The following is a 23,539-nucleotide window of genomic DNA, read 5'->3' on the forward strand; positions in this document are numbered from 1 at the left end:
GTTGTTTAACCAATTATGTATCCATTTAATAATAGGTCTACCAGACGTGGACTTCTCAAGATAAACTTGGCATTTAAAAAAAGAAAAGTTAGGGACATTATTTTGCCTAAAGCTAGTTATGAAGATCTAGCTTCCCATTCCAGACTTAGTTTTTCCATTCCCATGCCTTTGGGAGTGGGAGCATTGCAAAGCACTTCCCGCGGCTCCCATTGGCCGGAAATGGCAAACCACAGCCACTGGGAGATGCAGGGGGCCGTGCCTGCGGATGGTCAAAGTAAACAAAATGTCTCACGGACCACTAGCGGATTACCCTGATGGACCATGTGCTGAAGGTTGCCAATCCCTGCAAGGTTTATTTCCTAAATTTCTTTGGAAAATTATTTCCAACACCACCCTCTAAGTATTTTGTGCATCTATGTCAACACACATGTGAGACAGCTAGGAAGATATTAACTTTTTAAACCAGGGCTTTGGAGCTGTGCTCCAGCTCCGCTCCAGCTCCAGACAAAAACCTGCAGCTCCACTGTTCCGAAGCTGCTCCGCAGCTCCAAAGCCCTGTTTTAAAGTGCATAAATATTATTGTCTTGTTTTAGATACACTGGGGGAAATGTTTAATACTTTGCCACTGAAAGACTCTGATTCATTTAATATTCTTTGAGACTGAAATATTTCAGACCCAGGTGTTAATTGTTTCATATGTATTGCTTTTCCGACATCAAGTGTGCTTTTATAATCTCTGTTCTTCTTTCCTCAAGAAATTATAATATTGATGTTATACAGTAAAATTATTTTATTAAGTGAATTTGATAGTTTGTACCCTTTTAGGAAGTTTACTGATGCCATCACTGGAAATTTTTAGATCAGGATTAATTTTTTTTCTGTAATTTATACTCTAGTTCAGAAATTAATTCAGCGAAGTCCTATGGCCTGAGTTATTCAGGAGGTAAGACTAGATAATCACAATGATCTCTTGTGGCCTTAAAATGTATGACTATATTGTGGATTAAATCATGGCCCATTTAAGTCAATAGCAAAACTTCTGTTGACTTTAATAGGCCAGTATTTCACGCTATGTACATTGTACATCTCTTCAGTCACTATCTCCTTCTAGCTGTTGCCCTCCATTTCAGTCTCTCTGTCATATATATTATTACCAGGGTAAGTTCAGGTTTGACTAAGCACAAATGGGCACAGTTGTACTCAATCAAGAGCCCATTCATTCTATGTGATTCACATGTGATGTAGCCCTAAGGATTAATTTGCTTATCTGTATAAATATATCTCTCTTTTAAATTTGAGTATTTGATGTATTAGGCTTATAGATTTTATATTAAAAGTAAGTTTGGCTGTAATGCAAGAGACCTACCTACAGGCTAAAACCCTGTAGGTTAAGCTAATGCAAAGTTAACACCTTTTGGGATCCTTACCCAGAAAAGTAAAATTAGACAAAACACCCACGCAGATGTCTAGAGACCTTTATCTGAACCAACAGCAATAAAGGGTGGAAAAAGGGTTTTTTGCCCACAATCTAACAGATACACCACAAATGCGTACATACCTGTCATCCATACGCACATACATACTAGCCTATGGGTAAGTGTACCCTAACATTTCCGTGGGGGAAGAATAAAATTTGGGCATAAGAGGAAGGATTTCCGACTAATGCCCTATAAAAAGGAGAGGCAGCTCGCCATTAGACAGGCAATCTACCCACCTATCTGCTCCTGTCTACTCTTCATTGCCTCCACCTTCAACTACCTATCGATGCTACCCATCTCCTATGACGGCTATTAACTATTGATAGGCCGTTCTTCATTTCTTTTCAAGACTGTAAGTTAAAAAGGGATTTAATCTCCCTTATATTTTATTTTGGTTAAGGCATATAGAGTTAAGTTAGAGAGCAAATAACTCTACAGTAGCTTCCTCTGCCAGAGGTGTGAAAATGCCCCAGGTGTTGCCAACACCAGGTTATTAAAACAGAGTGTGAGTATTAATCAACTTTGCAACTTATAATCTTATATTCATATATATATCTCTTAAAGAACTGTGATACAAGTGTAACTCTGTAATTCTAACTGTTTTACCATTTGCTTACTATCTTCATTAATTTTAATAAAAAGGTCTTTATGACTATATCTGTCTCAGTGTAAGCTTCCTGTCATACCCCCGAAGTTCCTTTTATAAACTCTGTGAAGCCTGATTCAGGACGAACTTTATCTTCGGATCAAACAAATTGGCGAGCCGAAACCCACACTAATTAATATCCACAATAATCATTATTAAAATTATTAATTGATTAATTAAAAATTAATTAAATAAAATTAAATTAAGTGTATAAATTACATCAACAGTACTAACACACCCCAAATCAGGCTACAGTGAGGGTTAGAGTATGTCTACCCAGAATTTTTGACTGAGCCACTCATCACCGGTCAACAGACTTGGGCTTGTGCTACTGCTGTAATGATAGCTGTATAGATCGCACTGTGAAGCTGCAGCTCGAGTTCTGAAGCCCACTTCCCATCCTAGGGTACAAAGCCTGAGCTCTACCTCGAGCCACAACTTCAAAGCACTGTCTATACAGCTCCTTTTAGAACACTAGGGCAAGCCCTGCTAGCCTGAGTCTGTCGATCCAGGCTGGGAGGGTCACTCCAAAATGATGGGTAGACATACCTTTCAAGACTGGTGTTTTGTTTTGGTTTGTTTTTCCTCATGCTGATGTTTAAATGTCTGCATACTTATGTGTTATCATCATTTTTGGACTGCCTTATGGTGGGGATCTATCATAAAGGTTCTTAAACTTGACATCATGCCAAATTAAACTCTGGTCCTCGGGGCACTGGTGTTCCATTGAACTCTTCCAGGTGGCCGATGGGACTGCTTCTGTCACAATGCAGGAGCATGTCATACAAAAGTGAAGTTTGCTGCTGGCTGAAACCCAGCACAGGATGCTTTGGCCTGGTCTGCACTACAACATTTCATTGTGCTTGAACATGCTTTTGAAAAATCATGTTAGTTGACACAATGCTGAATGTGACTCACCAGTCAATGTGTTCATCAGCATGTCATCTGCTCACTGAGAGTTTAATCCTGATTAGCTGACACAATAGTGAATGTACTTTGTTGTGATCTACTCTGGTCATTAATAGCATCAGCATTGTCAGCTGACATGACTGCTCACAAATGTGTTCAAACACAGTAAAATGTTACAAAGTCTGACAGGACTTTTATGGCTCCCACAGGCTTTTTTGGACCAACTATATCCAAAGAAAGAAAAACACTTCTCCTTACCCTGCCTGGGTGCATCATGCTCTACTTTATTATATGTTTCTTCGCAATGGTGACCACGTTTTCAGATTGCACCAAAATGTGAGGAATAGCAAATACACAGGCAGTCAGAACAGAACTGAAACAACGGGAGAATTAGAACCAAACTACAACAAGGGGAGAATTCATCCTGGCATGGCCTATAAACTGGAAAAGGAATGAAATAGCACAAATATCAAACAAAGGAACTTAACCAAACAGTCACAACCATTGTATTCAAACAAATTTATCTCCATTGTCTCTCCTTAATACTGTTCTGATATCTTTTATGTAACCAAGCACTCTAGTGCAGGGAAGATTGCCACAGGGCTCTTGATTGTTATGGGCTTGATGCATGAATAGGTTGGTGAAATTCTAGGGCTTGTGTTATGCAGGAATTCAGAGTAGATTAACATAATAGTCCCTTCTGGCTTTAAATTCTATGAATCAATTAACTGAGAGGCTGGAAGGACAGACTGTTCAGAAGAGAATATCTATCTTAAGGAATAGTCCAAAATTTAAGAGTTTGAAAATAATGTTATCATCAAGGTCTGGGTTGCTTTCGGCACTCACATATATTGCTGTGTTCAATGGCAATAATTTGGCGCTAAGAAATTAATAACAACAGCAGCTAATGATTAAAATGTGCCTATAATACTCTATATTTTTAAATAAATAACATAAGAAAAGAACAAATATATATTAACTGGCCACAAGTCAATTTATTATGGAAATTAATGAAGATTCTAACCATCAGAGCAGTGTGTTTCTGGAACAATCTTGCAATAGGAGTTGTCATAACTATAAAGGGAAGGGAAACAGCTCTCCTGTGTACAGAGACTCCAAATCCTTTTACCTGTAAAGGGTTAAGAAGCTCGGCTAACCTGGCTGACACCTGACCCTAAGGACCAATAAGGGGACAAGATACTTTCAAATCTTGGGGGGGGAAAGGCTTTTGTTGTGTGTCCTTTGTTTAAGGGGTTGTTCGCTCTTGAGACTGAGAGGGACCAGACATCAATCCAGGTTCTCCCCTTCTTTCTAAACAAGTCTCTCCTATTTCAAACTTGTAAGTAAAAAGACAGGCAAGGCGTCTTAGATTTACTTTGTTTTCTCAACTTGAAAATGTACCTTTTGCCAGAGTGTTTATCTTTGTTTGCTGTACTTTGAACCTAAGACAGAGGGGGGTCCTCTGAGCTCTTTAAGTTTGATTACCCTGTAAAGTTATTTTCCATACTGATTTTACAGAGATGATTTTTATCTTTTTCTTTAATTAAAAGCCTTCTTTTTTAAGAACCAGATTGATTTCTCCTTGTTTTAAGATCCAAGGGGGTTTGGATCTGTATTCACCAGGAGTTGGTGAAAGGAGGGTGGGAGGAAGGAGGGGGGATGGTTAATTTCTCCTTATTTTAAGATCCAAGGGGGTTTGGATCTGTGTTCACCAGGGAATTGGTGAAAGGTTTCTCAAGGCTTCCCAGGGAGGGAATTCTTGAGATGGTGGCAGCGGACCAGAGCTAAGCTGGTAGATAAGCTTAGAAGTTTTCATGCAGGCCCCTACATTTGTACCCTAAAGTTCAAAGTGGGGATACAGCCTTGACAGGAGTAGTGGAGGCAAGAAACCTAAATGGTTTTGAGATAGAGCTTGATACATTTATGAATGGGATTGGATCACGTGGTTGCCTGTTATAGCAGGGGACTGGATTTAGTGACCCAGGAGATCCTTTCCAGTCCTATTTTCTTATAAAGAAAAATTACACTAGTAGTTGGTAACAGATTTTTATTTTATGAGTGTGCTTACAAATAATCTGCATGATATCATCTGTGCTAAAAATAAAATCTGGAGTGTAAATCATACAGTAGCAACTGGTTTAAGTGAAATGGATATATTGCACATGCTGTGTGAATGTATGTGCACTCTGTCTCCATGGTACATACATACAAAAATAGTATACCATAAAACATACATGCACCCAAAGTTTGAGGCTTGTTTTCCACTATATGCCTAAATTTAGTCCCTTCCCTCCAAAATCCTTTAAAAAGGGGCTTTCCCATCTCAGACTATACTGTTGTGATTTGTGGGTAGAGGACACTTGGTTAAAATTTTGGTTCATTTAGAAAAGCTCTTTTTGAGATATGGAACTGGGAAGGAAATGCTTTTCCTCATGTAATTTTTATTTTATGATAAGCTAAGATGTTATTTGAAACAACAATAGAAAAATCTGACTTGGCAGGATCCCTACAACTTTCTACATATTACTAGTTACACAAACATCACAGTCTGCAGAACTAGTGAATCAGTCTAGGAGGCCTATGAAATGGGAACTTGCATGAACAAAAGAAAAGGTAGTGAGGTGTGAAGCATCGCATCTGGTATCTGAGACAAACCAGTTTTAAAACATTTGATCTGTAGTGCACATTCTGATACTTCATCCTCAGGCTGTACAAAAGCAGTGTCTTCTTTTAAATTAAGATGCTCACAAACTCAGACCTCAGGCTTCTTAAAGCCATTAAGAGGGAGGGGGGAGGAAGATGATGAAGGGAAGACAGGAAGATGGCTATATCAGTAAAGTTTCCCCCCAAATTATAGAGTGGCAATGACCTCAGATGTCTTACAGCTCATAGAAGAAGCCCTTGATTCAAGAGTAACAAATCATTCTTGAGTTGGTCTCGGAGGACTAAATAAAGCTTATGTTGCCAAGAGGACAGAGCTGAACTTTCCTGAAAACCTCCACAATATGCATTGATGGGCCGAGTAAGTATAAGCATCCATTTTAAACCTTTTGTCAAAAAAATAATTCAACGTGGTCATAAAAATAAGTTAATAAGAATTTCATATCAGATAATACAATAACAAATTGTGATCCACCCCTAGAATTTAGGCCTTCTGGAGAAAAAACAGGGAAATTTGCTTTCCTCCACTAGGTTTCAAAGATGTTACTAATGAACACAGATCATTATCCAGTCTAGTGGTAAAACATTAGGAGGGTCTTCACTACCAAAAGAGAGAATAAGATAATTATCTGTGAGGAAAACAGAAATATAATTGTCTTTGATCTAATGTATTTAAGAAACTGAAACAATCTTCTCAGTGGTCTGAAAAAGAGTTGTATTTTTAAGATTATGGGCCTAATTCTGCTCCCATGTCCACAGATTTTACAACTGATTTCAGTGGAGTTACTCTAGATTTATATTGATGTGACTGATACCAGGATTAAGCCTAGGATGTTCTCCCTCACACCCCCAGCTAGATATTCTTACTCATTTTAAACAAGAGGCTTTATTTATGTTCAAGTAATTCTATCAGAAGGACAACAATTTCACTGTGGTGGGGTTAAGGAAGTTGTAGAGCAGTACTGGGCCAAGAAGGACCTGCTCCTCAGCAGCTGCAGAACATGCTCCGAATGGAGGCTCTGATAGGCAATTGGGGAGAGACTAAAGCACCCTGTCTGCAGGAAACAGCCAGACTGCAGCTTCTGGGACAGGATAAGGACATGACTCCCCCTATCTCCTCCCCACTTCTTCCTGACAAGGGAGAGCAAGTGGACACTGGAAATTGATCTAGGAAGCCCCAACTGACTGAACTATTGAGACTGTGGGAGCAAGCCTTTCCTGAGAGGGAAGTGAGGTGCTGGGACACCCCTGAAACTGAAGAGAGAACAGGTGGAGGTATAGAATCATAGAATATCAGGGTTCAAAGGAGGCCATCTAGTCCAACCCCCTGCTCAAAGCAGGAGCTATCCCCAGACAGATTTTTACCCTAGCTCCCTAAATGGCCCCATCAAGGATTGAACTCACAATGCTGGGTTTAACAGGCCAATGCTCAAACCACTGAGCTATCCCTGTAGGATCTGTCCAGGAGAGGCTGGTCTGTTGTACCAGATAGAAGGGAGTGAGACTCCCCCCCCCCCCCTTTTCCCCTTAGGCCCTGGGCTGGGACCCGGTGGAGCAGGAGGGCCCAAGTCCCTCTATCCTTTCTCCCTCCTCTGCCGAACTGGATGAACCTGGGGAGCACCAAGGTATAGTGGGCTGTAACCAGGGCCGGTTCCAGGCACCAGCCTGGCAAGCAGGTGCTTGGGGCGGCCGCTCCAGAGAGGGGCGGCAGGTCCAGCTATTCGTCGGCAATTCGGCGGACGGTCCCTCACTCCTGCTCGGAGCGAAGGACCTCCCGCCGAATTGCTGCCGCAGATTGTGATCACAATTGGGATCGCGGCTTTTTTTTTTTTTTTTTTTTGGCTCCTTGGGGCGGCCAAAACCCTGGAGCCGGCCCTGGCTGTAACTCAGCTTCCAGGACGTCATATTACCCAGCAAGGAGATCCAAAGACCCTGAAAGACTGCTGAGTGATGGCCTGCCCACTAGACCTGTTGGCCCCAAATGAACCCAGCTACAAAGTGGTGGAGAATGCTGGCACCCTAGAACAGAGGGAGAGATCTAAAGATGGAGTGTGACAAGCTGCTGAAATGAGTCATGGACCAGTAGCAGCAGCAGCAGCAGCAGATGACCCAACTGCTCTAGCAGCTGGCCTCCCAGCAACAGCAGCAAGCCTTGCAGTGGTGGCAGCAGCAGCAGCAACAACTTATTAGAGAGTTATAAGCACAACAAAGAGATGAACAGCAACATCTGGAGCGGCAGATGGCCATGCTGCTACAGTCCCAGAGTATGCCAGGGAACGCAGCTGCAGGCAGCACTGGCCTGGGTCCCACCCTCAGCCTCACACTAAAACTAACAAAAATGGGGCTTCATGAAAATCCTGAGGCATTCCTGGTAACCTTTCAAAGTTTTGCCACAGTGGCCTACGGAGAGCTGATACACCCTGCTTGACCCCTTCCTAACAGGTATGGCCGAGTCTGTGTACCAGAGCCTAGAGGTGAGTGCTGCATAAGTCTACTCTCAATTTAAGACAGACATCCTAGCTGCCTTCAATATTTCAGCAGAAACTCATCACCAGTGATTTGGATGGGAAAGGTTCCCACCAAGGACATGGCCATGGACAGTAGCCCACTGCTTGAGAGAATATTGTTGGCAGTGGCTTCTGCCTAATTAAAAAACAGGAGTCCAGGTAGCTGAAAGAATTGTCTTAGAGCAGTTTATGCAGACTCTCCCATCTGGGGGACAGGAGTGGGTGATGTGTCATTGGCCCCAAACCCTGTCTGAGGATATACGTTAAGCTGAGAATTATCAGCTCACCATGAGATCTATGGTAGAGACTCCATGGAGTGATCTGGCCCCACATCAGCCAGCACAGGTGGCAGAAGGGGGAGCAAGAAAGGAAGGTGCAAAGAGGACATGGCAACATGATCCTAGAATGACCCGAGCTACAGAGCAAGAGTGGCAGGTGATGACACCCCACCAGGACCTGGAGCTTGGAAGTGTGGTGGGTTCAAGGAAGAGCCCCTCCTGAAACTAGCAGGAGATGCAGACCAGGTGGAACCGATCCCCCCCACACACACACACCCCGTCCCACACTGGTGACAGGAGATTGCTTTGCACGTGGGCAGCCAGCACACTTCCACTTAGATTGCCCATACATGGACTGTCTCTAGACCCAAGTATGGGTATCCAACCCCAGGGCCTGTAAGATGGGGCCGTGGAAACTATTAGTGTCCATATGAGTCAATGGCAAAGAGGCACAAGGGTTGATAGACTTAGATTGCTGCCAAACTCTGGTGAGGGTTGTCCCATTAGAGAGGTTAGGAGCTGCCAGTAATATCACCAACCTCAACCTAACCAGGGGTTTCTGGGGTCCAGAATCCTGAGAAAAGACAGCCTTCTACATGCCATTCAATTTGTACCAGTTGAAGACTATTCTCCTTGACCTACACAGCATGGCAGCCACCTTCCAAAAGCTAATGCATAAGGTGCTTCAGCCTCACAACCAACATGTAGCTGCAAACATTGATGATATTGTCATCTATAGCAAGTCCTGGAGTAAACATCTGAAGCATGTTGTGGCAGTCTTGCAGAGCCTTAGGAGCTCTGGACTTTCAGCTAGTCCATCCAACCAACTGGGAGCTGACATACCTGGGGTATACAGTGGAGAGGGAGCATAAATAAATAAAGATATCCTATCTCCTAGAACTGGAAGGGACCTTGAAAAGTCATTGAGTCCAGCCCCCTGCCTTCACTAGCAGGACTAAATACTGATTTTTGCCCCAGATCCCTAAGTGGCCCCCTCAAGGACTGAACTCTCAACGCTGGGTTTAGCAGGCCAATGCTCAAACCACTGAGCTATCCCTCCCTCCTATGCCTTTTGGTGGGAAAGGTCTAAGCCCTAGCAGAATTCACCAAGTCCACTGCAAAGCAGCAGATACAATATTTCCTGGGATTAGCAGGGTATTACAGATAATTTATTCTGGATTTCATCACCACTGACAGAGCTGGTGAAGGATGCAACTCCCAAGAAGCTCTTATGGTCTCACAACTATGCCATGCCATTCAGAAAATTGAAGGATCAGCTGACTCAAGACCCTGTCTTGTTTCACCCTGATTTTTCAAAACCCTTTGTTTTGGATGCCTCTGATGTTGTCCTCATGACTGTGCTGTCTCAGGAGAAGGAGAAGACCACCCAATTATTTACCTCTGCTCATATTTGTGTCCCTGAGAAACTTCTTACTCAATAATCAAAAAGGAGGCTTTGGCAGTGAAATGAGCCATCAATGTGCTATTACCACTATTACTTATGGGGACAGCCATTCTATCTGGCAACAGATCATGCACCCTTTCTATGGCTGCATGCCATGAGAAACCATAACCCTTGAATCATGCCGTAGTACGTCTCACTGCAGCCATACAGGTTTGAGATACCAAGCAGAAAGAGACCACATGAATGCTGACTACTTCTTGCTATATGGGGGAAGCTTATACAGCTCTTTGACCTTCAGCTTGAGGGAGAGGGTGTGTGATGGGATTTACAGACCCCACATGAAGGCTAAGGAAGTTATTGAGCTGTATTAGGCCAAGAAGGACCTGCCACTCATGAGCTAGAGAGCATACTCCAAATGGAGGGCCTGCTCAAAAAGGAGGTTTTCACAGGCAATCAAGAGGAGAGTAAAAGAGAGACTGGCTGCAGGAAGACAGCCAGACTGCAGCTTCTGGGACAGAGAGATCTACAGGGGAAGGGTCCAGACTGTGGGTACGACCCAAATGCCAAGGGTCTGACCCTCTTTTTTTCCCCACCTTCTCCCTGACAAGGGGGAGAAATTGGACACTGGTAATCGAGCTGTAGAAGCCCCAACAGACTGAACTACTGTAACTATGAGAGCAAGCCTCTCCTGAGCCAGAAGCTAGGTGCTGGGGACAATTCTCCAAACTGAAGAGAGGACAGAGGGAGGTAGGAAGTGGCCCAGGTGTGGCTCAGGATGGCTTGTCTGTTGTACAAGCTAGAGGGGACTGAGATGCTCCTCACTCCTTCCCCCTTGGGCCTGGGATGGGACCCAGTGCAGTGGTAGGGCCCAGGTTCCCTTACACTTCACCATCATCTGCCTAGGTGTGGAAATGTAGGAAATACCAGCGGATAGTGGACTGTAATTCGGCTACCAGGTGCTCCAGTTTCACAGCAAGGCCATCCCAAGGCTTCTGAGAGACTGCTGAGTAAAGGCCTGCGCACTAGCCTGCCCCCAAGAGAATCCTGCTACAATCATGCAAAACTAGTAGTCAATTTGTATTGGGGGGGATCCAATAATCTGAACTGCTCCCCCTTGTCGACTTTGTACACTTTAGCTGACTAGCAGGGCCACAAGAGAGTATCCTATAACTTTGTGTTGCCTATTAAGGATGAACCTCAGCTTTACAAAAATTCAATAAGGAGGTTTTTTCTCTTTTGCACAATTAAAAAGCAAAACCAAGAAAACTATATGGCATTTTTCAGAAAGTTTAACAGTGATGGATAACTTTGTAAACATTCTACTGCTGTATACACTTAAATGCATTTAATTGTATTTAATAGGAAAGTTACTGTTTGTTAAATATAAATCTGATTAATCCATATATATATAGTTGCTTAGCAAGTATAATAATGTGTCTTATTAATGCATAGCTTTTAAACCTCAATAAAGAGAGTGAGGCACTTCATTTAAAGGGTGACTAAAGGTTTTTACTGCAATCATTGCACATCCTAATGATTTTGTAATTAAATATTGTAATTACATTCTAAGTTAACATTCTATGTATGTGATTACAAGTAAGCATACTTAATGCGCTTTCTGATCTAATACACAATTACATTATACAGCACATAGATAAATACCCCCCACCATTTCCTACTCCCCCTCCCCCCCCAAAAACCAACAACTTTTAAATAGGTTCAAGTTAAGTAGGTTAAGAATCTTTATATTGTTCAAGGTTATTACCTATAAACACAATCAGTAACAATCAAGGAAATCCAATTTAAAGTAACATTAACACCCACAACTATCAATGCTCATGTTTTATCAAATACCATTATACCTGAACACAGAGTCCTCAGCTCAACATCCAATTTCCTTTCATTTTCAATGTGCAGCTATCCAAAAGGCACACATCCAGTTCCTCAAAATTATATTCAAGCACACATCCTTAAAACCGTCTCAGTAAGATGTTACAGAGAGATGGCTTTAATTTAAAGGGATATTGTATATGAGATGGTATTTTAAATTCAGAGTCAAATTTGTGTCACTGAGAGTGATTTTGATGAAATAGCAGGATTTGGGCCTGGATATGCTGAAAAAAGTGAGCATCTGCCCGTGTTACACACACATAAGGTGTTCCACCAACTGAACATCACAAAATCAATATCGATTAATGCTGGTCAAAATTTTTCAGACTAAACTGTTTTGAATGGAAATATGAGATTTCAGCAAAACATAACTTCTCACTAAAAAAAGACTGCTTTTGAGAAAAAAAACATATATATATGGGGGTGGAGGGTAAAAAGACAATGCCCCAAAATGGAAATATTTCAGCTGAAATTTTTCAGTATATTAATTTCCACTGAAAATAAAAATTTTCCATAGAAGTTGGGGTATGGGAGAATCAACCAGCTCTGCTATCAATTTAATAGTGAATATGCGTACAGGTTATATCCTTTCATAAATTCAGGTTATGATTTTATTAGTTCATTCTCATGGACTATAAGGTGGATAGAAAGCTGGCTAGATCGTCGGACTCAATGGATAGTGATCAATGGCTCCATGTCTAGTTGGCAGCTGGTATCAAGCGGAGTGCCCCAAGGATCAGTCCTGGGGCCGGTTTTGTTCAATATCTTTATTAATGAACTGGAGGATGGCGTGGACTGCACTCTCAGCAAGTTTGCAGATGACTTGATAGATATGTTGGAGGGTAGGGATAGGATACAAAGGGATCTAGACAAAATAGAGGATTGCACCAAAAGAAATCTGATGAGATTCAACAAGGACAAGTGCAGAATCCTGCACTTAGGCCGGAAGAATCCCATGCACTGCTACAGACTAGGGACCAAGTGGCTAGGCAGCAGTTCTGCAGAAAAGGACCTGGGGTTACAGTGGACGAGAAGCTGGATATGAGTCGACAGTGTGCCCTTGTTGCCAAGAAGGCTAATGACATTTTGGGCTGTATAAGTAGGGGCATTGCCAGCAGATTGAGGGGACGTGATCATTCCCCTCTATTCAACATTGGTGAGGCCTGATCTGGAGTACTGTGTCCAGTTTTGGGTCCCACACTACAAGAAGGATGTGGAAAAATTGGAAAGAGTCCAGCGGAGGGCAACAAAAATGATTAGGGGGCTGGAGCACATGACTTATGAGGAGAGGCTGAGGGAAATGGGATTGTTTAGTCTGCAGAAGAGAAGAATGAGGGGGGATTTGATAGCTGCTTTCAACTAGCTGAAAGGGGGTTCCAAAGAGGATGGATCTAGACTGTTCTCAGTGGTACTAGATGACAGATCAAGGAGTAATTGTCTCAAGTTGCAGTGGGGGAGGTTTAGATTGGATATTAGGAAAAAACTTTTTCACTAGGAGGGTGGTGAAGCACTGGAATGGGTTACCTAGGAAGGTGGTGGAATCTCCTTCCTTAGAGATTTTTAAGGTCAGGCTTGACAAAGCCCTGGCTGGTATGATTTAGTTGGGGATTGGTCCTGCTTTGAGCAGGGGGTTGGACTAGATGACCTCCTGAGGTCCCTTCCAACCCTGATATTCTATGATTCTATCATTTCAGTCAACCACAGTTGGTTATAATTGATACTAAAATGGAAGACCTAAAATTTCCTAGCAAAGAGAAGGGGCTGCAGAGTATTGTAATTGGTGATTTAGGGAATGACAATATTTGGCTTCCAAAATTATCCATTTGGAATGATACTTTCTTTCCTTCAAATTAATTACAAACAGATGTTGGCAGAGAAGAAAATGTATGTTACCGTGGCCTATGAACTAGTTGAATTACAGTTAATGCTAATATCTTCATACTCTATGTTATTCACTTCACTGACTTTTGCAACTGTGTATTGAAGAAAAGGACTTTGGGTTTATATTATGTTAATACATGGTTGCAATGCCCTGTTGTAAACTTTTTATTTAATTCTTTTCAAAGAGCTTAATACAGCAATAAAAAAGAAACAGTATAAAACAGAGAGATGACAGAGGAAAAGAAACCAGAAATAAATGGGAGGTCTGCTTATAGTGTGGATCTCATAGGTGACTGCTTTGCAGAAATTGCTTTGAAAGAAAGGAAAAATATGTTATGTTAAGTCTGCAGAGGCATATGAGTCACCAGTAGCTAGATTTAACCGCCAGGCAGGTTTTAATTAGATAGTAGTAGATTAGGCACTATTGCAGGTCCCAATATACCAAATCCTTTAAATGTTGCTAGGAAGTTTGTTGATTTTTCCTGTTTGATGCAGTAAACATCCATTACATGCTGAAGAGAGTACACAAATATGCCACTGATCTGCTGGTCCTTGATAAGGTGCCAGCGTCTCAGTACCAGTATTTGCATAAACAGCTGGAGTTTTTCTGGACCTATTTCTGTCATAAAGCTGGATGCCTTCCTGATTGTTTGTACTTCATCATATCTCAAATGAGCCTGTTTGTTTATGAGATATCTGACAACTTCATACATAGAGAAATGGATAAACTCTCTAGTCATATTTCATTTAAGCAGATTTAGAAATAAATTAAGTGAAAAGGCTGGACTGGAACAGCCAGGGTAGAGTGCTCTTTCTGCATTTTCACCAATTATTAGACAGTCACAGAGAAGTACTGCAGATTGCAGTAATCTGCAGCTTTCCTTATAACTGAGATGTTGTGTATAATGTTTGCATCATGCAATGGCTTGTCTTTATTTAAATTGCTTAATTGATTGTAATACTAAACAGTGGGTTTTCTTGTGCATGGTTTTTTCCTTTCCTCTTAGTGTTTAGTTTCCAAATCAGTGTTATAAGTATGCACATGTGAATGTTTGTGAGCAGGAGATGCATACTAGAGGCCACAACCTGTACATGTGATAGGTCTTAACTGGTACTTAAGAAAGGGAAGTACTATGATGAAATTCTATTATTTTCATTCCTTCACCTCCTATAAGAGGCCACATCCACTGAGGTGAGAACATGGACAGGAGTTCTAAAACAGTGATCTACCTACCACTGGAGGCACCTGCAGTATTTTTTTGTTGTCTGTGAACCACTTGTTTGTCACATGATGCTAGTTCTTCATTTTGCTTCTGGTCACTAAGTCACATTAAAATACCGTTAAAAGGACAATAAATATTTTCCTAATATTACTTTTCCATCTAAGCAATTGCTTTTAGTTTAGTGTGCATGTGTGGAGAGGGAAAAAAATTCTTGGGGCACCCTCACTGCTCATGAAAAACTTTGATCCACCCAACTATTCTTCTGACAAACTATCCAAAGTAAAGAAACTTAATAATATTTTCCATCATTAATTCAGACTATTGCGAAAGAATGTAAATACAAGAAATGCAAGTAAACTGTGTTTTGCCAGGTCCAGTCAGGCATCATGCACTTACCAACAGAATATCTTTGTTCTTGAGAGAGATCTAACATATGCTGAGTGAGAAAATATAGGGCATACATCAGAAGTTAGAGAACTGCTGTGACCCCAGGCTCCCGTGTATTTGCACCCTACAGTCTACAGCAATAATATTTGTACACAGTATGCTTTGTGAGGTATTCTATAAATGTGAATAAAACGCCAGCTATTAATATTATTCTAAAATGCATGTATTGACCTTTTATGTGAAGTTATGAATTCCCTCTTTATGATGTTTCTAAAATAGGTTTAAGACAAGACAGCCCAGCCTAGGTAAAGTTGATAAAGGAATGTGGGTGTATCTCAATTTACATAATAGCCATAAACAAAGCTATCCAGCTGAACAACTGGGTGTTATCTTGAGCCTGAATTTGAGAGACAAAGAATTAACATGATTCCTCCATGCTAGAGTCTCTGGACCCTAGACTAGGTCCCCAGAAGGCCCTCTTGACTTGTAAAACCAAGACATCCTTTTGAGAATAGATGGAACAGAGAGACTCCATCTTTACCCTTCACCTTACGGAGACAAAGAAACCAAACAATTTGATCTCTGTGATGAAAATGCTTGAAAGGAAACTATGGGTGAGAGAAACCACCTTGAACAAAGAGTGTATTTTGCTAGATTAAATTTTAGACTTTTAAATGTATGTTTTCACTCTTATTTCCTTGTAACCATCTCTACCTTTCTCTCTTTTACTTGATATCACTTAATCCATGTTGTTTTGTTAATACACTTGTTTTACATTTACTATAAACCAATTCAGTGCTGTGTTTGAAAGGAAGGGTGTATTTTCCTCAGTTAAATTAATAAATTGTAATGCACTCACTCTTTAAGAGAGCAGCAAACTTATTATCTTCTGTGAATGTACAGTGGTACAGGCTGGTCATTGCAGAGAAACATCTTTGAGGAACTCAGGAGCTGGGGTTCACTGATTCTTACCTGCTAGGCAAGGTTTATCCTGAGAAACTCTTGAGGAGTTTTCTGGTGAGGGAGACAGGCTGGTGTAGCAGGGAGATGACACAGTCTAATCTCTAGTAAAACTCATGCTTGCTGAGGCAGAGAGGTAACAGTGGCTCACAGCTCTGGGTATCCCTAGCAACACGTTACTACTGTACTTGGAGTTCTTAGAGTTCTCATTAGCAGAAGAGTAAATAAAAGCATCAGAAGAAATTAGAATAAAAAATATATGAAAATATATCTCAGATAAGAGATGCTAGTCTGCGAAGTAGATCGGCTCTCTGTGAGCTGAGGGGTGAAAACATTATTACTAAAGAAAAGAGAAAATTATGAGGCAAAATTGTACTAAGAGAACAAATTTGAAAACTGTTTTGACAGCATGGAAGATAGTGTGCTGTGTATATGTAGTATGAAAGAGGAAGAGGTGGTATTCCCTAGAAAGAGTGAATTTCTGAAAAATAGAGCTAAGTTAGTTTGGCTTCTACACAATTTTAATGAAATCTTTGAAAGGCCATACAAGAATGATCCCATAACTTGTCTTTGGTATGCTCTCTAGATTGTGGCCCAGCAGAGAAGTCTGAAACATTAGAAATGGAGAAAGATACTTTCTATCAGTGTTAGCCAGTGATTTTGGATGAGAATCAGAATCAGTCCAAGTTTGGAGGCTTGTATTAAAATCTCTGAGCCTGGAATTAATATAAAATTCAATCCTTATCCTCTGAAGTGGTTCACTGTCAGTGATTATATAACACCTGCAATGTATGACTGTGCGATGGACAGTTCGTCTGAAATGTGTGCTCCCTCCATGCTATGTTTCCTCCACCAAGAGTTCCAAAATTAGACCAACTTTCTGTTCTCTGTCAAGATAGATCTTTAGGAGGACAAAGTTCAATATTAACAGAGAGAGAAATAATTAAGTCCCTTAAAGACTCTTTTTATTGCAAACTATTGATAATCATTTTCTTTTGAGTATAAAATTAATTTGCATGGGAAAAGTGAATTTTAAAGAGCAACTTCCAAAATATTTGACAGTAAATCTTATTATTAGATTAGTGAGACCATAGAGACTTGTGTTTGGTTAATGTGTGACATGTTCTCCCCCAAACTTCTGCAATGGAGGCTCTGCACAGGGTAAGGAAATCCCTTGATCAGCAATAGCAGGGAATATCTGTGATCATTTTAACAGTCAATGTCAGAAACCACAAAGCAATCATTTGTTTGAAAATATGCAGAAACATCATAAGTGTTAGAAAGAGGAAGCTACGGGATGTTATATAAACCTCAATTCAAAATGCTTGTGTGGACCCCCGTCGTCTTAATGCAATCTTCTTCTGTAATACACAATCTAGTATGAAGCGTGTAAATATGTATCCGTTCTGTTCTTTTATATTCGATTCTAGTTTCTCATGATCCACCCATCACTGTGGTATCTGAGTGCCTGGTTGCACCAGGTGCTTGTGACAATAAAAATTGGAGGGAATAAGAAAGAAACTTCAAACTCATTGGCTACTAGATCAAAGAAGCCAAAGATGGAAAAACTATTAGATCATCTTATCTTTCTGCCAAGGTACAATTGTTCCCTACAGTACATTTTTTACTTCTTTGAGCAGACAGTGTAACTGTGCCAAGTAATGGAGCTTCTATCACTTCACTAAGGAACATATCCCATAACCTCATACATCTCATATAAGATTTTTTTTTTTTGCTTGATAGATTATATTTCCCGTGTCATGATTTAATCTTATATCACCTAGTTATGCAAATAGTACCAGATTAAACAATGCTTCTGAGTGCTTGGTGTTTGCACCCTCAAATTTTTTTTAAAACTATTGCTATGTCCTGCTTGTGTTACCACTTCTTAGCTAGTGATACATGTTTATCTCTGTTAATCTTTAGTCATAATCAGTGCCTCTAGTCCTCTGATTGCTTATATAAAAATGTTAATTCACAGCCCATGTTGGATTTCAGTAGCAGTAAGGGCTATTTTTACTTGTTTGTTTTTAAGGTAGATGATTATTTTGGCAACATTCTTACATTAGAGTGAAAAGAGAACTTAAGTGCACATCAAAAAGAAATGAGGCTTTAAAGTCATTTTAGTCTCAAGACTATTTTCCATTGTACCAAGTATTTATGGAATTGTCTCCATTTACTGGTCCTACTAGAGCAGTGACTAGAATGTAGAGTCTAATTCTGAACACTTTACTTGTAATGGGTGTCTTAAGTTGTATTCCATATTTTAAATGTTTTTCTTTCAGGGGTTAAGAATACTTTTTCTTATATGTCATTGATGGGTCCTGGTAGGGCTATTACCTCTTGAAGTCAACATTTGGTTCTCCTTCTTTGATTCTTGAATACTGTAATGTGTATGCTGTTTGGGATTGAGCCTATTAGTGGTAGTAGTAGTATTTTGTTATTATTTCTAACTGGGTTTCTCTGTATCATTTTTCTTGTATTTGTTTTGATTTCAGTTTTCAGTGCTTTTTCCTTCTTCATTGTGTACTGTTTTGTATTTCCCTGAGGCAGAAAGTCACTCTACTAGCATTGTGTAATTTGTTTTGTTCAACAGATTTCTTGCCATGCATGTAGGTAAAGCTTCTTTCAACTCGCTTTCAAAACGTTGTTCCCCTCTGGTAATTGGTTTTGCTTTCTTGTATTTACTTCATGACTTCTGGCTAAGGTAGACTTCTGGCTGGCTGAACTTCAGATGAAACCTATCCTACTGTATGTTGGTTCAATGTACTCAGTATTATATGAATCAATTGAGAGTTTTGATAAAGCCACTTAGGTTTCCCTACACATTAAAATGTTTCTAAAGGATGTGCACTTTCTGAACCTAATGCCAAGTTAATAATAATACCTAAGGGGCTAAATTTTAAACAGGCTCAAGTCAATGGAGCTGAACCAATCTACACCAGCAGAGTTTGACCCGATAAAAGATAATGAGAAGAGTGAAAACCCAGTTTTGTGAACTTTGGGTTCAAATTCTGGGTTAGATGAAGGTTGATTGGGCCTCCAGGGTTGTGCTGACTGAAGAGCCACTGCTGCAAAAGTTTATCTTCATACCTGCATAAACCTAATTTATTATTTCTATTTACAGTAGCACTTAGAAGAAGCTCCAGCTCAGATTGAGGCCACATTGTGTTGCTAGATGCTGTACACATACAGTGAGAGGCATTCACTGACCTTAAGTGTTTGCAGCCTAAATAAACAAGCAGTAGGAGAGGAAAGAGAGCTATGGTGACTTGCCCAAAGTTACAGAGCCAGGAATGAAATCCCAGTATCCTAACTCCTTGTGCTAATCACTGCACCATAGTGAATTTTACCATATTACCCATTTTACCATATTTCCTATCCTTAGATCTGCAGGATGGAAGCCCCAATTAGCTGAAAGCCTATTTCTGCAAAGGGTTGTAAAATCAAAGTTTTCCTCTACATCTGTCTCATTTAAACACCATTTACTCTTCTCCTTAGTATATAATTCTATTTCATGTCATGACATTGTGGTTTGACAGTTTTAGCAATGTAGTGGGAGTCAGTTTAGGGATCTATTTCTATTCCCAATCCTAACACTAATTTACCATGTGGCCACTTAATCTCTCCAGGCCTCATTTTTACCTCTTTGAGGGTACGTCTATACCCAGCCGCTAGTTCGGCGGCAAGCAATCGAACTTCTGGGTTCGACTTATCGCGTCTTGTCTGGACGCGATAAATCAAACCCGGAAGTGCTCGCAGTTGACTGCGGTACTCCTGCTCGGCAAGAGGAGTACCGCGGAGTCGACGGGGGAGCCTGCCTGCCGCGTCTGGACCGAGGTAAGTTCGAACTAAGGTACTTCGAACTTCAGCTACGTTATTCACGTAGCTGAAGTTGCGTACCTTAGTTCGATTTGGGGGGTTAGTGTAGAGCAAGCCTAAGATAATTGTGACTCACAGTAACTGCATGGGTATTTGAATGTTTTTTTAAAGTTTGTAAACTGCTTTAAGAATCTCACTGAAAGACACAATATAACTCCATAGATGTGCCCATCATCTTAAATATCTCTGAAGATAGCTTTAAACAACAAGCAGTGTTTTTATTTTATGTTTGCCTTATCTATGTAGGATTAAATATATAGACCTAAAGGTCTATAACAAAATTAGGACAGATAATGATAAATCTGTGCAGATGGATTCTCACTACTCCCTTATTTTTTTTTTAATCCTAATTGGATTCTCAAAGAGCATCATTCAAAGAGCAATTTGATCTCCTAATCTTCATTTGTTCTGTATCATTTTGAGGGAAAGGGGGATTTCATATATCTGTTTAGATAAACTACCTTTCTTTTCTGTCTACCCCAGAAAGTATATGAAACATACACCCAAAGCAACGGTAACTCCCCATGCACCCATCAAAACAAAGTACTGTGCAGATCCTTAAATGTTCTGAGTCTTGGTTTGCTTCTCCATAGTGTTCCTGGATATTTGGAAATGGTTCATTTTATAATAATGATGAGCTGTAGAGGGTTCAGGCAATCCCCTTGTTTATATAATCTTTTGAATCCCAGAATTATTTTTTTTTAAGTAATGTTCTACCCCTTTTTCTTGTGAGCTGTCCTTGAAAATTTAGACAGACCACAGATTTAAACTGATTTCTAAGACTGAAAGGAATATACAGTGAGGCTCTGTGTGACCAAGAATACTACCCTCCTTTAAGGAACAGGCTAGAGCCTACAGCTGGGAAAGGCTGGAGTGTACTCAAGGCAGCCCTGCCTAGCAACAGGGCTGGGCTATATAAACAGGAAGAGGAAGCTGAGCAAGAGATAGGCAGAGTAAAAAGTCATGCCTGCTGCAGTGGGTCCAGGAGACCAGCCTAACCAGAGGCTCTGTTTTGTTGACTTTAAGTCAGGATTGCTAAACAAGTGTCCTGAGGTGATAATCTGATGAACTGTTTATTGTAATTGCTCCTGTCCTTATTAAAAGGAGACATGATATTCTGTTAGTGTATGTTGGCTTCTGCTTGCTCTGGGTGAATAAAGTGAGCATATCACCACTTCAATCAGGGGATATAAATGCAGGTTCACCTGCAGCACAATATTGGGCCACAAGGGGCCATGTAGAGATGGCCCACAACATTACACTTTGCTTCTGCGGAGACATAAGTATTCCCCTAAATACATAAATGCATATACTCTTATGTAAAATAATGGGTCAGTTAAGTTTGTAACCCTAAGAATTATAGGTGACATTCTGGACCCATTGAAGTCAATGGAAGTCTTGCCATTATGTTCAGTGGGGAAAGGATTTCACTAAACCTCCCCACAATCCTCTGATGGGCCTTGTGTGTAGTGGTGTGATGATCATGCACAGATATTGGTTGTGTTTGGTGGGAGAAAGAGGAAGCAGCCAAAAATTCTTTCATACTCTGAACACAAATGCCAAAGCCAGTTCTAGTTAAAAAGTTCATCCCATTTTGAGAGCACTCACTACTCATTTTACCATGGTAGGTGCTGCAAATATAACTACTTCCTTGCATCTCCGACCAGTATTTGTAAGAGCACACTGGGGATTTATTGTGTAGGCCCCACAGCTCCCTCAAGATGTTCCAGCAGTGAATGGAGATGAGAGGAGATGGATACAAGCTATTGCCACACTGAGTAGAAGACATTTGGCTACTGCAGCCTACCAGGGTCTCTCTGCTTAATCCCCACCATTCAGCCTTGGGAAACCTGTCCCCTCATCTACACACCCCAGGTATAAGAGACTTATAGCAGTCAAGGAAGACTTATTCCGCTCAGGAAACAAAAGGAATCCACTCTCCAGCTCCTCACCCCACTCAAGACCCAAAGGGGACTTGCCCCACACTCAGATCATCTGCCATACAGAGACTGCAGGTTGTCCTCCCTGACATCATTACTAGTAGCAGAGAATGCAAAAGGACAGCCCTCCTTCTATCACTGCTGCTGTGAGGAGTTATGAGGTAAGGGAGAAATCATGAGGAACTTCAGAAGGAAACAGGAGTGTTGAGAAATACTGCAACAGAGGGTTGGTGGTGAATGAAGAAATGCACTTGGAAGGAAAAAGAGTATGGAATTCATGTTTTTAGTTGCAGGGAGGATATTGTAGAGGTGAGAGGCGGTATTGTTATATCTGGGAATGTTATATCTGTCACTAGATGAGAAGTGAATTTTGAGGGAACCTCTTGTTAACAGTTTGGCAGAACATGATTGTTTTATGCTGTGGAATAACATCACAACGCTTGCCAGAAGTTACTGGGTTTTTTTTAACCTCTGGACAAAAACAGTTAAAATAATTAATGTTCCAAGCCTTGCAAGCAGGTTGTTGGTGGTGGGGGGTCTCTACATAGTAATTTTTCAGATTTTTTATGGCCTGGGTCTACAAAGCCTTGTCATTTAAAGACTCTAACATTGTATTACTGAAGTGCTGTAATTTTACAAAGACTAGCTAATTCTAAATGTCTGTTGATTATAGATGGGCAAATATTAAAAATTTCTGTCCAACAGAGTTTACTAGTTAAATGTATTATTCCAGCACCACATTTCTTCCACATTTCAAAAGTTGTAATAGCCAGGTTTTAAACAGATTTTCTGAAAAGAAAATCATGCATGTAAGTGGAGCTACAAGCTACTATTTTATGACTGAACGTTGCCAATCTAATACCACACTGCGGCAGGTCAAAATGTAAAAAGAATGGCATTTCCACTTCAAGAAAATCTCTGTATTAAAGTGATTTTACTGAAATGTGTATGATTATGCAACTGGACAGCTGCATTTGTCTTGTCTTGTCATGATACCATATTATAGGCAAGGTCAGTAGGAATGCCTATTGTTAAGGTTGCCTGACACTTCCAATTATAAGATCCTGTGTACAGTTGCTTATAATTTTGCCAAATTGTAACCATTTGGGCTGAAATGTTACATTCTGAGTGTCTGACTCAAACAATCTTTGGGGGAGCCAGTGTGGGAAGGAGAAATGAGGTTTTGGGGGTATGACTGGAAGATGGGGAGAAGGGAGAAAGATTCAACAGGGAATTGGGAGGGTGGAACTGGGCCTGAGCAAGGAGACTGGGACACAGAGTGATGGGAGGAGCTTGGGATTCAGACAGAGGAGAGACTAAGACTATCTGGACAAAGATACTGGGACAAGGAGAGAAGAGTGGGGAAGAAATTGGACTGAGACAGGAACAGGTAGGAAGGGATGGGACACAAGGTGCCAACCTTTGGGGTAACATGGCCCAAACAAACTCCCCTCCAGAGCCATGACTTTTTAGAGAACATTCAATTCCAGAG

This window comes from Terrapene carolina, unplaced genomic scaffold (genome assembly GCF_002925995.2).
Source record: "Terrapene carolina triunguis isolate 2854851 unplaced genomic scaffold, T_m_triunguis-2.0 Scaffold66, whole genome shotgun sequence".
Lineage (NCBI taxonomy): Eukaryota > Metazoa > Chordata > Testudines > Emydidae > Terrapene > Terrapene triunguis.